The sequence below is a fragment of the Triticum aestivum genome, chromosome 1B (genome assembly GCF_018294505.1).
Source record: "Triticum aestivum cultivar Chinese Spring chromosome 1B, IWGSC CS RefSeq v2.1, whole genome shotgun sequence".
NCBI classification, from domain to species: Eukaryota; Viridiplantae; Streptophyta; class Magnoliopsida; order Poales; family Poaceae; genus Triticum; species Triticum aestivum.
The window spans coordinates 519280387-519289718 of record NC_057795.1 but is presented as its reverse complement, the minus strand read 5'-3'; the positions used below and the strand labels follow the sequence as shown (position 1 = coordinate 519289718).

Sequence of the window (9332 nt, the reverse complement as noted above, 5' to 3'; positions counted from 1 at the left end):
ACATTGCACTTAATTTGTACAAAGATAGAAGAAGCATCGTTCTACTTGGCACAAATATATGTACAAGTGCCCGTCCGGTGCCAGATGATAATAACAAGATTTATAATTTATTTGGCTTCAAATTGTTAGACACCCTCGTATTTCTTTTTTGGTTTCGCTCCAATTTTTACCTCTCCCTCCATTCTCTCCCGTCAATAATGACTAATCTGAAGAAAAAATGAAATACACGCGCTTCATTACCAAGGCCCCACCTGTCATTGGAATCCAAGACGGAGACTAACATCAGTCAAACAAATCGTGATGAGGTAACTGCGCAAATAAAATCGGAAACCTCCCTCATATCAACACGGCTCCCTTCCTGGTCTCCTACTGGATTCATCGCATGTCCGGCGGCCAGTGGCAGAGGCATCACCATGAGGAGTTGATCAAGGTTAGTTCCCGACCCACTATACCACTATCCATCCTCTCTTGCTCCCTACTCTACCGATTTGTTCTGCTAATCAATTCAGATCTCTCACAAGATAAATCTGGCTGGTAGATTGCCCAGATCCGGCTGATCCGTGGTGGCAAACAATGCTGCGAGTTCATGTAGTTAGTGCGCTGCTCCTTATCCCATCTCATTGCTTCAATTCCTGCCGTCCGTATTGGTTCCCATCTGTTCTTTTTCACCCACCAATCGATATACAGATAGATCAGCTTTTTCGATTTTGTTTGCGCAGTTACCTCAACTCGATTTATTTTTGAGAACAAACGCACAACACGGGTGTAGGCTTGCTCTAGGATGGTGGAAGACATTGACACCTGGACATTAGCAGGGAGGAATAGAATCAAAAGTTTAAATAATGTATGCAAAATACAATATAGGTTGCTTTGGAAACTGCAATATATAGCACACTGAGATTTGAAAAATTACTATTCAATCCGGGAGAGACAACAAACATAAGAATTTGGATAGGATCCATGGGAAGGGGTAATCTTAAGACACTGGACATAAGAATTTGTCTATCTCATCAGTAATAAAACAATGATAACTTTTGCAATGAGTAAACTGAACATATGAATCCAATGAAGAGATCAACGCTTCTACCAATTTTTTTCTATAAGTACTATCTGAAGCTTCTTTGCTTATGTTCTGAATATATCTTTATGATGCCAGGGCTGCTGATAACCAGGTATGAGGGACATTAATTCCACTCTTGTTGGACCAGTGAGCTGATTACAGATTTTAGGATGCCAGTAATTCTGTAGTTTGCAGCGACCTCCGGATCAATTGTGCTCCGGAGTCCAGACTTGAAAGTTACACCCAGGAATAACACAAGTAATAGTATGTTATTGCTAGTAATTTTGCCTTGAGCCTTGCTGTTTCATACACGCATTCTGTAAACTCTATTTTAGTGATGGGGATGGTTATGTCACGCTTAACTGTTGGCATTTGGTTTCTAGTTTGGTGAGGTGATTGCTACAACGGAGCATGAGGAAGCAACTATAATACTCCCTCCGTCCCATAATATAAGAATGTTTTTGACACTAGTGTAGTGTTAAAAACGTTCTTATATTTTGGGACAAAGGGAGTAGCTAAGATTGATTATTCATTTATTGAGCAGAGGAGGTAAGCAGAATAAATCTATTGCTTTTCCATATCGTTGTTCTCAGCTTTGTCGAATAGACCGATATTTTTTCCACCTAATTTCTTCCTCTGCGACATCAAACGACGTGGATATCTTTAACAGTTGATAGATGTCCAGGGATCGGGTTCCATGTGGACTGTCAGGATTGCTCGGGTAGGCATGGGGCGTGAAGCAAGAATCACTGATTGCGAAGGCAAGCTCATGCTTTGGTTCATGAGATGTTGTATGTGCCACATCTTTGCCTGTAGTTTGCATTCCAGTCACATAATGTGTGAAAAGGAGGCAAAACCAATAAGGAGAAATGTAACTTGTAAAACTGCCTGAGTTGCAAAATAATCAAACCCCTAGGAATAGAAATCATTTTTTTACTCAAACTTTTATATTCGATGTTTTTGGTCTTTTTTTGGCAGGTGGAGGTTGTTGGTCTACCTATTCGGTTACCTCTGTTATGGTTAACATGGCAGGCAGAAATAGGTGTCCTGGATTTTGTCAAAAAAAGAGAGATAGGTGTCCTGGATCAAATGGACCCCATTTTTTGGCTTGTTTTGGGCCTTATGGCAGTGGATGCTATAAATGGATCATCTAATGTCTAAGAAATAACTAACTACTAACGTTGAAGAAGACTTCACAGATTGTGATGATCCTGGTGACGATGAAAATGAAGATGATAAGTTTGTTGCTCATTCCTTACTGATTTCAATATATGTTTATTCATCATCGTATAACATATATAATTCATGGTTCTATGTATTCAGCTGAAAATGCAGTAACAAAAGACTGTAAGAAGAGGAAGTTGAAATATATTTGGAACCTTCCAGAAGAGAATAGGATAATGGTTCGTTGCAATGACCTTCCAAATAAATTCTGCTGCACACAAGGTATATTTCCATTACCTTATACAAAATGTTAGAAATATATTGCTCTAATGTTTATGTATCTACTGGTCGTCTTGCTATCAGAATGCTGTTCAGAACTAAGAAACTTTGCTTGAGAATGCGAGTGCATGTCTGGGAGAAAAACTTCTAGTGCAAACAAGCTGGTATATTTTCATAATCGTATACAAATTTATGTTCAAACTGTACTGTTGGCTTGTTGATTTCTTTATGCTTCTATTTTTCTATCAAGAGTGTTGTCCAGACCAAAAAACAACAACAACAAAATGTGCTGATACAGCCTATAAGAGTGCTCAAGGTGGTTCTCTGAGTTTGTTGGGTGCTAGTGAAGTACATGTAAGAGTGCTCAAATTCATTTCATACGTTCCCATGTTTTGTCTTTGTTTCTTCATGGGTGGTGAGGATGATTCTGCCAGTGGTAACTTTGGTTTTCTCTATCAGGCAGGAACTAAAGTATTCTTGAAGAGCCTGAAAAACCATAACAACGACGTAGCTCTTGCTACAATTTTAAGTTGTGATCCTAAATTTAAACTTGATGGTGCTGAAATTAGAAATGAATTATGGGCATTTCATGTCAATATGTCACTTGTGAAAACTGAAAATTTAGTACTGAGTCACAAAAACTGCAATACTCTCGGTAATGCAGAAAAACAAAGATTGCATGGCCTTCAACCTTTGTACGTGCTGATACCTTAACTCTATTACTACTTGCATCATGTCAAGGCATTGTGTGCTAACAATTCATTCTATTTTCTTGTTTGTTTGTAGATTCAAAAGACAAATGGATGAGTATATGGGTGCATGGCAAGTATATTGCAACGATGATGTTCATATTGCAGTTCATGATCAAGATGATGATCGATGCTTTCAATTTTAGTTAAGTAGTAGGGATGACGTTCCTCTTGGATGTTGTTCCTCGGTTCAGTTTTAATTAAGTTCTAGTGATGTTGATGGATGCTTTTGGTTCAAGTTTCTCTGTGAAGAAAATAGTTATATTATGCATCACATTTGGATGCTGTTCCTCCTGTAATATACACTATTGTAAAACAACAGTTTCGTCTAATATATGATTCTTTTCCTCTCTTGAGTATATTCTCTTTTTTAATAATTATTATTACCATTATCGTGGATCATTAATTTAATTATTGGCAATTATATATAGATTTAAATTATTATTCACATTATATAAGTACTAGCACATGAAGTGTTGGAAGTTCTCCCTAGCCAAGCAATGATTCCTATACATTAAGGACCAACATATATAATTGTTGTAGAAGTCCGTTTTATCTGTTGTAGTCTTGCAACACTCCCTTTACCAACGGCAATATAAGCGTTGCATTATGTGCTACAACACTGGATAAGGCTACGCATCCCAAACCATTGGTAAGACACTAGCAACACATATATGGACTTTTAGATACGGAAAAAGGTGTTTCTATATGGGGGGTCATGTTGTAGTGAGTTGGGATATGCTTCATTTTCGTCACACAAAGATGTTCCCAACTTCTATACCCCCGATGACAAGCCAAGCAATTGTTTCATACTTAAATAATCTCAAACTTTTTCAACCTTCACGCAATACATGAGCGCGAGCCATGGATATAGCACTATGGGTAGAATAGAATATGATGATGGGGATTGTGTGGAGAAGACAAAAAAAGGAGAAAGTCTCTCATTGACGAGGATAATCAACGGGCTATGGAGATGCCCATCAATTGATGTCAACATGAGGAATAGGGATTGCCTTGCAACGGATGCACTAGAGCTATGAATGCTCAACAAAAGAAAACTAGTGGGTGTGCATCCAACTTGCTTGCTCACGAAGACCTAGGGCATTTTAGGAAGCCCATTGTAGGAATATACAAGCCAAGTTCTAGAATGAAAGATTCCCACTAGTATGAAAAGACAACTTATGAGACTCACTACATGAAGAACAAGGTGCTACTTTGAAGCACAATATATGAGACTCACTACATGAAGAACAAGGTGCTACTTTGAAGCACAAGTGTGGAAAAAGAGATAGTAGCATTGCCCTTTTTTATTTTTTTTCTAGGTCTTTTTTTTCTTTTGGCCTTTCTTCTCTTTTTTTCTTCTTTTTTGGCAATGCTCTAATAATGATGATCATCACACTTCTATTGATTACAACATAAGGATTACAACTCGAAACTTTGAACAAGATATGACTCTATATGAATGCCTCCGGCGATGTACCGGGATGGTGCAATGAATCAAGAGTGACATGTATGAAAAATAATGCATGGTGGCTTTGCCACAAATACGATGTCAACTACATGATCATGCAATGGCAATATGACAAAAGTAATGTATGTCATGATGATGATGGTGGAAGTTGCATGGCAATATATCTCGAAATGGCTATGGAAATGCCATAATAAGTAGGTATGGTGGCTGTTTTGAGGAAGATGTAAGGAGGTTTATGTGTGATAGAGTGTATCGTATCATGGGGTTTGGATGCACCGGTGAAGTTTGCACCAACTCTCAAGGTGAGAAAGGGCAATGCACGGTATCGAAGAGGCTAGCAAAGGCGGAAAGGTGAGAGTGCGTATAATCCATGGACTCAACATTAGTCAAAAGAACTCATATACTTATTGCAAAAATTTAGAAGCCATCAAAAATCAAGTACTACGCGCATGCTCCTAGGGGGATAGATTGGTAGGAAAAGACCATCGCTCGTCCCCGACCGCCACTCATAAGGATGCACAAGCCAGGTACACTTCATGTTTCAAATTTGTTACACAACTTTAACCATACGTGCATGCTACCTGACTTGCAAACTTCAACACAAGTATTTCTCAAATTCATAATCACCCAACTAGCACGACTTTGATATTATCACCTCCATATCTCAAAACAATTATCAAGCATCAAACTTATCTTAGTATTCAATTCACTCAAAAGAAAGTTTCACATATCTTGAATACCAAGTATATTAACATTAAGCAAATTACCATGTTGTTTAATGACTTCAAAATAATCTAAGTGAAGCATGAGAGATCAATAGTTTCTTTAAAGCAAATCCACCACCATGCTCTAAAAGATCTAAGTAAAGTACTAGAGCAAAAATTATCACGCTCAAAAGATATAAGTGAAGCACTAGAGCAAAACTATCAAGCTCAAAAGATATAAGTGTAGCACATAGAGTATTCTAACAAATTCCAATTCATGTATGGATCTCTCAAAAGGTGTGTACAGCAAGGATGATTGTGGTAAACTAACAAGCAAAGACACAAATGATACAAGACGCTCCAAGCAAAACACATAACATGTGGTGAATAAAAATATAGCTCCAAGTAAATTACCGATGGAAGTGGACGAAAGAGGGGATGCCTTCCGGGACATCCCCAAGCTTTGACTTTTTGGTTTCCTTGGATTATCTTGGGGGTGCCACGGGCATCCCAAATCTTAGGCACTTGCCACTCTTTGTTCCATAATCCATCAAAAGAATTCACCCAAAACTTGAAAACTTCACAACACAAAACTCAACAGAAATCTCCTGAGCTCCGTTAGAGAAAGAAAACAAAAGACTACTTCAAGGTACTGTAATGAACTCATTCTTTATTTATATTGGTGTTAAACCTATTGTATTCCAACTTCTCTATGGATTATAAACTATTTTACTAGCCATAGATTCATCAAAATAAGCAAACAACACACGTAAAACAGAATCTGTCAAAAATAGAACAGTCTGTAGCAATCTGTAACTAACGCAAACTTCTGGAACTCTAAACATTCTACAAAAATAGGAAGTACTGGAAAATTTGTTTATTCAATAGCAGCAAAAAGAATCAACGCAAAAGCACGTTCCTGTGATTTAACAAAATTATATTCGTGCGCGCAAAGTTTCTGTTTTTCAGCAGAATCAAATCAACTACCATCGTAGGTTATCCTATAGGTTCTACTTGGCACAAACACTAATTAAAAGACAAAACCACATCCAAACAGAGGCTAGATGGATTATTTATTCCTAAACAGAAACAAAAGCAAAAGCACAAAATAAAATTGGGTTGCCTCCCAACAAGCGCTATCGTTTAACGCCCCTAGCTAGGCATAAAAGCAAGGATAGATCTAGGTATTGCCATCTTTGATTTTCAATTTCTTGGCGGAGTCATGCTTGAATGCGGGAGGTTCTTTCCGCTTCCCTTCATACTCGGAAATTTTTAGATCTAAAGAATCCAACTGCTTATTACAAAGAGTAATCAACATATTCATGCGGTGAAGATTTCCGCTAACACTTTTAAGAGGCTCAAGAGACTTTTGTAAAAATTTTGGTACTTCGCAAATCTTCTCAAACACTTGGGTTTCTTCCTGGGTAGGATAAGATCCTCCCTTTTGGGGTAGTGTTCCCACTATTCCCTCTATAATTTCATGTGCAATACTGGGATCAATCTCAATGAAATTTCCCTTGGCGATGCAATCCAAGAGTTGTCTATGCGTCATATTTAACCCAACATAAAAATTACGAAGAAGAATTCTAAAGTTCACCTCTAGGGTGCACTTACGATAAGATTCCATTATCGTATACCAAGCATCTTTTAAGTTTTCTCCTTGCCTTTGCTTGAAGTGAAGAACTTCAAACTCGGGAGACATAGGAGCGGATAAAGAATTAGACATTACGACAGGCAAGCAAACTAGCACACGAGCAAACAGAAAAGCAACGGGAAAAAGGCAAACGGGAAAGAGAGGAGGAGATTGGGAAAGAGAGGGAAAATAAAACAGCAAGGGTGAAGTGGGGGAGAGGAAAACGAGAGGCAAATAATGTAATGCAGGAGATAGGGATTGTGATGGGTACTTGGTGTGGTTGACTTGCTTGCGTGCGCCTCCCCGGCGACGACGCCAGAAATTCTTCTTGCTACCTCTTAAGCATTGCGTTGGATTTCCCCGAAGAGGAGAGGATGATGCAGTAAAGTAGCATAAGTATTTCTCTCAGTTTTTGAGAACCAAGGTATCAATCCAGTAGGAGACCACGCACAAGTCCCTCGTACCTACACAAAACGATAGCTACTCACAACCAACACGATTAGGAGTTGTCAATCCCTTCACGGTCACTTACGAGGGTGAGATATGATAGAGATGATAAATAATATTTTTGGTATTTTTGATAGATAGATGCAAAGTGAAAAGTAAAAGGCAAAGTAAAAAGAAAGCAAGTAAATAAAGCGATAGAGACTGATATGATGAGAGTAGACCCGGGGGCCATAGGTTTCACTAGTGGCTTCTCTCAAGAGCATAAGTATTCTACGGTGGGTGAACAAATTACTGTTGAGCAATTGACAGAATTGAGCATAGTTATGAGCATATCTAGGCAATGATCATGTATATAGGCATCACGTCCGAGACAAGTAGATCGAAATGATTCTGCATCTACTACTATTACTCCACTCATCGACCGCTATCCAGCATGCATCTAGAGTATTAAGTTAAAAACAGAGTAACGCCTTAAGCAAGATGACATGATGTAGAGGGATAAATTCATGCAATATGATAAAAACCCCATCTTGTTATCCTCGATGGCAACAATACAATACGTGCCTTGCAACCCTTTCTGTCACTGGGTAAGGACACCGCAAGATTGAACCCAAAGCTAAACACTTCTCCCATTGCAAGAACTACCAATCTAGTTGGCCAAACCAAATGGATAATTCGAAGAGACTTGCAAAGATAACTCAATCATACATAAAAGAATTCAGAGAAGATTCAAATATTTTCCATAGATAATACTGGATCATAAAGCCACAATTCATCGGTCTCAGCAAAGACACCGCAAATCGAATAGATCTCCACAAGAGAGGGGGAGAACATTGTATTGAGATCCAAAAAGAGAGAAGAAGCCATCTAGCTACTAGTTATGGACCCAAAGGTCTGAAGTAAACTACTCACACTTCATCGGAGGGGCTATGGTGTTGATGTAGAAGCCCTCCGTGGTAGATGCCCCCTCCGGCGGAGCTCCGGAACATGCCCCAAGATGGGATCTCGTGGATACAGAAAGTTACGATGGTGGAATTAGGTTTTTGGCTCCCCTTTCGATCTGTCGGGGGTACGTAGGTATATATAGGAGGAAGGAGTACATCGGTGGAGCAACAGGGGGCCCACGAGGTAGGGGGGCGCGCCCAGGGGGCGCGCCCTCCACCCTCGTGACCGCCTCTGGCACTTCTTGGAGTAGGGTCCAAGTCTCCTGGATCACGTTCGGTGAGAAAATCATGTTCCCGAAGGTTTCATTCCGTTTGGACTCTGTTTGATATTCCGTTTCTTCAAAACACTGAAATAGGCAATAAACGGCAATTCTGGGCTGGGCCTCCGGTTAATAGGTTAGTCCCAAAAATAATATAAAAGTGGAAAATAAAGCCCAATATAGAACAAAACAGTAGATAAAGTAGCATGGAGCAATCAAAAATTATAGATACGTTGGAGACGTATCAATGCCATTCAGGATACGATTCTCCTCGAGCTTATTGACTTGTTGTTTGAGGTCCATAATTTCTTTACGGAGCTTGCCCGTAACGGCCAAAGCTCCCTTTACCCAAGGATGCTGCATAGCTTCAGGAGAACAAGTGAAGCTCTTTTTCATATTTTCATAGGAAAGAAATCTAAAGTTGGAAGGGATGAGCGAAGTTGGGATAGCCAAGCTAGGTAGTTCCCCCATCATGAATTCTTCTTGGAGACGGGAGGTAACTTCTTGATCCTCCTCCATGGCATCTATTCTTTTCGAATCAGCCTCCATCTCATCCTCCGTCGATGGTCCAAAGTGGTAAGCATCGCTATTTTCTCCTGGACCTGGTGTTGGGTGAGACAC

The 9332-nt window shown here is 39.4% G+C and overlaps 1 long non-coding RNA gene across 2 annotated transcripts; it reads left to right on the top strand.

The window, feature by feature from the left end:
- The first annotated feature begins 339 nt into the window (after window positions 1-339).
- LOC123093621 (uncharacterized) lies at window positions 340-3591 on the top strand. 2 transcript variants are annotated; one of them, XR_006445444.1, is made up of 6 exons: window positions 340-430; window positions 1157-1609; window positions 1746-2299; window positions 2384-2506; window positions 2588-2667; window positions 2754-3591. It is a non-coding gene; the product is annotated as an uncharacterized lncRNA (long non-coding RNA). The 2 variants fall into 2 exon arrangements; XR_006445443.1 differs by having other exon boundaries at window positions 1157-2299.
- Window positions 3592-9332: the final 5741 nt, after the last annotated feature.